General features: G+C 40.6%; 1 long non-coding RNA gene across 1 annotated transcript; it reads right to left on the reverse strand.

The window, feature by feature from the left end:
- Positions 1–484: 484 nt before the first annotated feature.
- LOC129456314 (uncharacterized) lies at positions 485–6523 on the reverse strand. Its single transcript, XR_008648713.1, has 3 exons — positions 6481–6523; positions 5648–5852; positions 485–763 (listed from the first exon to the last, which is right to left on the reverse strand). It is a non-coding gene; the product is annotated as an uncharacterized LOC129456314 (long non-coding RNA).
- Positions 6524–8019: the final 1496 nt, after the last annotated feature.

Consider the following 8019-nt stretch of genomic DNA (forward strand, 5'->3'; position numbering starts at 1 on the left):
ACTGTGAATAAAATATGATCCACTGTTCTCATTAGGCCTATAGTCTCAGGCTTCCTCACCATCTGACAATTTATAGCAAAACCTTCAAAAATATTCCAAATGTCTTTATCAATTATAGATTTTATGGGGTCTGCTGGTGAGGCCTGTGGCTGCTGAACTTTATTCTGATCACACACATTCAACACACGTCCCTCTGTCTGTCTGCTCATAATTAAATCTTAATGCGGGTCACTCAGCCTCCATCCCTCGGCCTCACATTCTCTAATCTTTTTACATTTTCCAGACAGTATAACTTTTGATCACACACCGTTTACATGAATTTAAAGCATTTTATTTGTTGCAGTCCATTGACAAAATGAATAGGATACAGCAGCATTGTTCAGTCGTTTGAGTATAGTTCCATTTGAGCTTTTTCGCAGAGCATCACTCATTTCACTGAAGAGAAATTATAAAGATTTTTAGGTGATACATTAAGCTTTTCTGGGTCAAATGATACAATAAATAGGTACATCCAAGTATAAAATGTGGGTCTAAACATTTTACAGAACAAACAAGTCAAAAGGATATTTTAAAACGGCTCTCTAACCGGGTTTATCACAATTACATCATACAACAGAATTCCTCATCGTTTCCTTTGTGGCCATAGACTGAATATAAACGTTCTTTATACAGTCTATGTTCACGGCCAAACTTGAACTTCTTCATGAGCGTATTCACTGTGTCCTTTGAGTAAGCCTTCCTGTTTTCTTTGAGTAATATTTTCCTGAAAGAAAAGGAAAAAAAAAATTAAAAATTAGTTCAACATAAAGAAACCTAAAGAAATTATTAAAACATAAAACACAACAGATCTGAATTTTAAAGCCCGGTGAAAAATAGATGATCGTTTCCGTCACATTTCTGTTTATTTATTTAGCCCGTCTGCTTTGTGTGTTTTTGGTGATGATGTACTTTATCTTAAACTGTTTGTGTAAATTTGTGGGGCTTTTAAAGTAGGCCTCTGTGCTCTGCGTGCTCTTCTTCTCTCCCATTTTCTGCCTGTATGCATAGAGGGATGTTACGGCTTTTATCCCCACAGGGAACCAACCCCAACTCTTTCTCTGTCAATTTTCACCCACTCCCCATTTCAGACGAGCCTTTTCTGCAACCAGGCCCACAATGAAGGATTTGTCCTCCTTCTCTTTGTCCACATCTGATATCTTTTTTTTTTTTTTGGACTGCTCCCTCTCTGCAGACTGCATGCAGCGTATGCAAATACAGGCTCTATTATTCAGCAGCCCCCTCCCCTGAATGAATGCATCCGTAAATGAGGCCACACTCGCTCACAGTTAGAGGAGGGGGGGGGCGGAAACATGCACATTTCACAATCAGTGGATTTGCGTGCTCACTCTGACACATGGTCACCCAACCATCGTAGACACTGACTATTGGAAAATGATCAGATTCATGCTTGAAATATGTTTATATTTACATAACTCAGCAGATACTGTGTGGCGCAAAACACCGAGCAATAAACAAGAGACCAGTGAGAGACCAGTAAGCCACGGAGAATCAAGTTCCAAGTGAAATTTATACAGATTTTTCAATACATTTGTTTGAACTTATTTTGCCTCTACTAAAAATAATACATCCGCACTCTTTTAATGTTAATTTTATGATGATTATTTATGTTTTTGACTTGTTTGCATTGTGAATTTAATATCTTTCTTATTCTGTAAAGCACTTTGAATTAGTTTGTGTACAATTCACGCTGTAAAAATAAACTTTCCTTGCCTATATATATGTCAACCAAAAAAACAGGCTTTAAATAACAGGCCATTCATTTGAAATTTAGGTAATAATTATAACGGCATTTCTATTAACATGTATAAAATGATGCTACCTTGTCATGGTAAACAGTATTTTAAATGGAATTATATACGATTTCTTTTTTACTTTTCTGGGCCAGCCAAAGCGAATCATCTGCCTCCAATTAGTGCAGCCATTTTCATAATGATTTGTCTGCAGTTGTTCGCATACATCATAACGTCTGGGACAACCCTAAATAATGGGACTCCCTGTGGCTAACCCATTTATTTCACTACAAAGCTGTATTTTTATATGTTTTATTCTATGCTAGGTTCAGCGCAACACATTCACACATTGAAAATAAGTATACGGCATGAAATGATTGTATAGTTTTACTTTACATCTCCTAAATTTTTTTTTTCTTCCCCTTTTTTGAATACTAGCATCTATCCAGCGTTTACATATGTACATAAAGCGTGTAATTGTCGTCGTATTTTACAAGTTTTAAAAGCTTATAGCAATGACCTTTAACGAGCCGCGCGATTATAAGACTTTTGTAGAACTTTTTGGCAGACGCATTCCTGTACGTGCGAGGGTCTGGACTGTGTGGGCTGACGGCTGGACAGCTCTGACAGTTCAGCCTTTTCACTGGTACATTACTGAGCGGGCCGGCCTCTCTCCCATAGCAACCTAAACAGGGGTCAAAGGCCGTGCAACCCCCCCATCCCCCCCCCCAACGCCACATCACTCTTCTGGTCTGGAGCTGCAGACGCGGTGGTGCACCCGTGAACTTGAACCTGACTTTGGGTCTGACAGTGATGGAGTGATAATAGTGAAGTGTCTGGAGGAACAAAACAAACTTGGAGCGAAGAATATGTTTGGAAGTTTGTGCCAGATACAATAGTTTGTGCGTTTTGGTGTTTTGTGGGAAGGAATACTTGGATTTTTTAACAATATAATCATGAATGTGACTGCAACAGATGAATTTGCCATATGTTTTGCCAAATAAAATACATTTCCATGCTCAATATATGGGTAAGTACATCTTTTACGGAACCAACAACTCAATATAATATTTAAAAACTGGAGCTAACAAATGGACTTAATAATTCTACAGCTCAGAATTTCAAAAACTGAAATTTAGGCAACAAAAATAGGGAAAAAAATGTAAAAGTTAAAGTTAGGTAATGATTTTTCAGACGTTTATCCAAAAAACTATAGCGAACAACATGAAGCTGCCATCTTGAGCTATCCATAAATCTAAATTGTGTTTTAACTTTCAGCCTTTGTGAGCAGAAAACAAACAAAAAAACAATGAGGTCTAACTAAACCATCTCCCTTCATCTCACCACCTCATAACCCCTTTCTCTCCTGGCATGATTACAAAGGCTATAAACTGTATTAACCTGAACCCCTACACGACCACGCCACCGCCCAAAACCTAATCTGTAAAGCCTATATGTAGAAACTTCTCTCCATCTTCCTCTAAGATACTTAACATCAGGCTTGGGGCTAGATTAGTCTCAGCCAAAGTTGCATTAGAGACGACTGGTGAGCCGAGCTTGACCCACATTTGGACCAGATTCAAGACTGGAGTTGGGTTTTCTATAGCACAGCTGTTAAAACATGAAGAGTGTCCACATTTGTGAGGAGAATCCAAAGAGGTAACCAAGGAGCTATGCTATGCTATGTATTAACATTTTATCACAACCGGGCCCCCTTATAGAATAGAAAGCAAGTATATGGCCCACACTCACTTCATTGAGTCACACAATGTAATTTCAGTCCACACGGCAGAATCAATCCATGCCACGCTAAATAATGAATAACCAGGGGACACAGGAAGGTAAGGAAATGTAATCCTCTACGTTCACGCGTGCTCTTTGTTGGAAATACTGTATGTTTTGTATGTCAAACTTCAGTGGACAAGTGAATGAGGAGGGGAGGGGGTTTAAGACGGCCCCTGACCTCACTGTCCACTGGTCTCAGACGGTCTTGATTGATCAGTGTTTGTTTCAGAGCAGATTATGGACAGACTAAGCAGCTAACCTTTTGAGGTAAAATCACCCCAGTATCCTTCTGTAATCTGTTATTACAGAAGGAACAGTCACTCCTTTGTTTTTGCTACGAGACATCTGCTGTAAATATTGTGAAAGGAATATGTGCTTAGGACGCTCAGCTCAAGCACTAGATCCAACAGCAGAAATCAAGATGAGATGAGCAATTATGCATGATATATTTATTTATACATTTGTTTGATTATTTATGTATTTATTTGAGAATTTTCGCCTGACTTAAAATTGAGACAGCGCAGAACAATGTCTCCCTTCACCTTGCTTTCTCTTTAGTGTCAGAGCTGCCTGCAGCGATGCACTGTATATCACACATGAACAGTGCAAATGCAATTATGGAGACAGCTGAGCTCCTTTATATGAATAAAGAGAGTGAATAATCTTTGGACGTGTGAGCTGCACATGCCTTACAAATGTGTCCACGGCAGCGTACAGTACGGGCCTCATTAAATATCATTCTTCACACAGGTTACATTATTCAGCTTGTTAGGCACACCCATCTCCACAGCTGAGTCATTCACATGTACTTGGTACCACATCATGTAAAACAGTCACGAGGTCTGCTCATGAACATGCACAGTAGGCCTGTGACATAATACATAGAATAATACAAAATACATATTTTATCTCAATATCATTTCCCTGCATCATTCTCCATGCACATGAATGCATCTCTAATGCCACTCAAAGTCCTGGACTTTGCACATCCGTGCCCCTCAGACGTGCCGAGGGCTGCACACACAGTCAGGTGGCACTTCAGCCTCAAACGCAGCCCCCTCGCCAAACACATATCAAACATGCATACACATTAAAACTGGGGCTCACCCGACCTCGGTGCTCCGCACCACAGTCTAATGTCTCAGGCATCTGCTCATGTCTAGTCTGGAAGGTCTTTCCCACCCTGCCCCCAACCCGGGCCCGCTACAGCACCAGCTCCCACAATGGTGGGAAAGCAGGCTTTTTAGCGAGGCTGTAGGGAGGAGGGAGGAGACTAAATAGCTATTGATGGGAGAGAGTGAGGGCGAGTGGGGCTGAATGATAATGTGAAAATGCACCGTGCTGTTCATTAACACACAAGCGCTGCAGCTGCACATGGCGGCCTGGACACACACGCTCACGTGGCTCTGTCTCTGCATCAGGGTGCTGCCGGAGCAGTAGGGGGTACAGGCCTTACACCATCACAACAAACATACTCACACATGAACAGATATGATGCGGGAGGTCTAAGTTCAACTATTTCAACTGGTTAAAATGTGTCTCTGTAGTTACAGCTGTTCCTTACAGTTATGTAGTTGAAACGTGTCACAACTAAACGCTGCAGGTAAAATGTTGCCACTTTGGGGCTACTGAGCATTTTTGATTCATGTTAGATCTCACAAACTATTATAGGTGAACAAATGGATACAATTTTTAAAAGGAAACATATAGACTAGTTTATATATAAATGAATCTCCAAACTGAATCAGGAGGAAGAGGATTTACACCTGCTCCTAGTGCAGCAGTAAAGAAGCATCATGACAAGAGAGGATGGCAGCTTTCCTTCAACTGGTGCCAGCTCATTAATTTTGTTTGCTCCCAGCCCCCTCTGCAGCACCCTCTCACATCAGCCTTTAACTGCTAATTAGCAGGAGCAGAAGATAGAAGGGACGAGGGAGAGGCCATGTATAACTGTGAAGGAAATGGGGAAGTCTTCTCTCTTCATTCTTCTTCCTCTGCTCCTACCCCTGCCCCCTGCTGACCGACCAACACCTCTACCTCTGGTACCCAGCGGAGCCCAGGATGCAGCTCACCTTATATGCCAGTCCAGCCATTTTAGATATCGCAGCTGAATCTCCCAAGATGGCTCCTGAGCGCGCCCAAACTCAAACGTTGGTAAGGTCTTTGTCTGTCTCTTGGCACACGATGTTGGCACAGCAGATGGCATTAGAGGAGGAGGGAAAGAGAAATGGCGGCTACAATCGCTTCATGCTTTCTCCTAAACTTGATGTGTCAAGCCTGTAAAATAAGTTGAGAAACCATTGACAGTAAATGCAAAGTTTGGGTTATTTTGTACAGTACAACAATGCAATCTTCTATTGAACACCACTCATTCTTATGCTTCCTATATAGGAATAAAAATAGGATTTCAGCCTTTTCACATTTCCAATACGTCCCTGTGAAACGAAGCAATTAGCCTGGTTTGACAGCGAGCTCTGCTGCAGTAAGTAGTTAGCAGAGTGAAAGAAAACTCATCTCACTTTGGTGCTCTTTAGGCTTTTGAGGCGTGCTCCAGGAGAAGAGTGGTCACTGCACAGCTCTTAAGGACCAAGCTGAACAGTTCAGCTCTTGTCCACAGGATGACCATGCCCTTCTTATTGAAGCAAGACACAATGTGTCCCAAAGGGTCCAGGATTCACCCCCATTTTAAATAAGAGCACCAAGTGTTTTTCTAACTTTGAGTCTCAAGAATTTTGCCCACTCCAGAACATTATCTGCAATCGTAAAGACAATAATGCTGTAATAGATAGGCCTGTCTAATTTAATTTGAGGAACAAAAATATTATTATTGTAAAAACTATAAACAGTGGAGATGATTATTATATTATATTCCATTTCTTTTAAATATAGTTAAAAACAGTCTTACCTTTACATCGTTGAAAAGTGTTTTGCACACGAGGCCACAGCTGAAGTCATTTCTACATTCGGTTATCTAGCTTTATGACAGTTATTAGACTCATACAGCTAGATAACCAAAGACAGAAACAGACCTCAAAATCACTCTTCAAACTGGACATGACGCTCGGGCGCTCTATGGAAAGTTAAAGTCTGATTTAGACTCGGAACAATGTTTAAAATGAACAAACTGTAAGTGAAAAGGAGTTTAATTGTGCAGAGAGAAAAGATAATAGGCCGGATGTATTTTATGTTTGATTGAGGCCTGCTTCATGTCCACAGCCTGAAGTCTATTTCACACATATTATAAGAACAATAAGACAGTTTTTATATGCAAATAATATTCATAATTAAAATTTCTGAATGAATAAAACAGATATAGGTCACAAATATCATTTTGTATTTCTTAAATTAAATAGGCCTGTGTATTATTTGCTGAATGCTTTTATTAGTGTTAATAGGACCCAGTTTAATACACATCATGGGAGAAACATGAGAAATTGTGTTTAAAATCTGTGTGAAATTCTTTATCTACTACATCCACGCTTTCTGAAGTCAGTATTTCCCAAATTAATAATGTGTAAACTTAGTAGTTCTTATAGGCCTTTATTGCATGATTTGCTGAGTTATTTGCCTAATATATAATAAAACTAACACCTTCAGTCCAAACTAGAGCGGCCTGATGTCCATGATTCAAGACAGAAACCAAAGACAAGACAAAATGCTCAGTAGTATATTTGAGTTCCAGTGGGATCATCTTTAGGCCTATAGTTCACACATCTGACTGCTTTTCACTGCATTATTAACTTAAATTAACCAAATCACTTAATGTTTTTGATTGAATTATAATAAGAAGCCATAGTACTCTTAAAGATAAACTGCTGTGTTCCAACTAAATTTACTATCTGAAGGAGACTGGTTTGCACAGGGTTCCTGAGGCATATTGGCTTGTACGACATTAAAAGTGCAATAAGAAAACATCAGCAAAGGTCTAAAAATACACACAAAAACATGATTTACTGCACACAAAAAATCTCTACAACAGACCAGAAAAGATTTATGCCAATGCTATGTTTTGCAACCCACGCTTTTGCAGCTACAGTAGAAAAAACCTGATCTTACCTTTTGCAGAAGCACATGACCAAAATGAGCCAGTGCGGAGTCAAATCCCGGGTTATTTTGTGCTGCCACAGGTCGGGCCCTCGCTGTCTGAGTGCGCTGCTGTCCTGATGGATGTGATTTGGAGCAGAGTCCTCTTGCATCTGCCCGTGCACGAGCTCTGCGCCGCTTCCTCACTGCGCCCGCTCTGACGTCACCACGGGACAGCGGACCAATCAGAGCGCGCCGTATCAGAGCGCGTGCAAGTTCACAGACGTCTCCCTCCTCTCCCTCCTCTCCCTCCGCATCTTCAGCACCTCCTGAAGCCTGCATATGTACACCAACCAGGATGGGCTTCATTAAATAGGACAAATAATTAATAATGTGCAAGGTTTTGTGGAATTTCTGCAGA

This window comes from Periophthalmus magnuspinnatus, chromosome 6 (genome assembly GCF_009829125.3).
Source record: "Periophthalmus magnuspinnatus isolate fPerMag1 chromosome 6, fPerMag1.2.pri, whole genome shotgun sequence".
NCBI classification, from domain to species: Eukaryota; Metazoa; Chordata; class Actinopteri; order Gobiiformes; family Gobiidae; genus Periophthalmus; species Periophthalmus magnuspinnatus.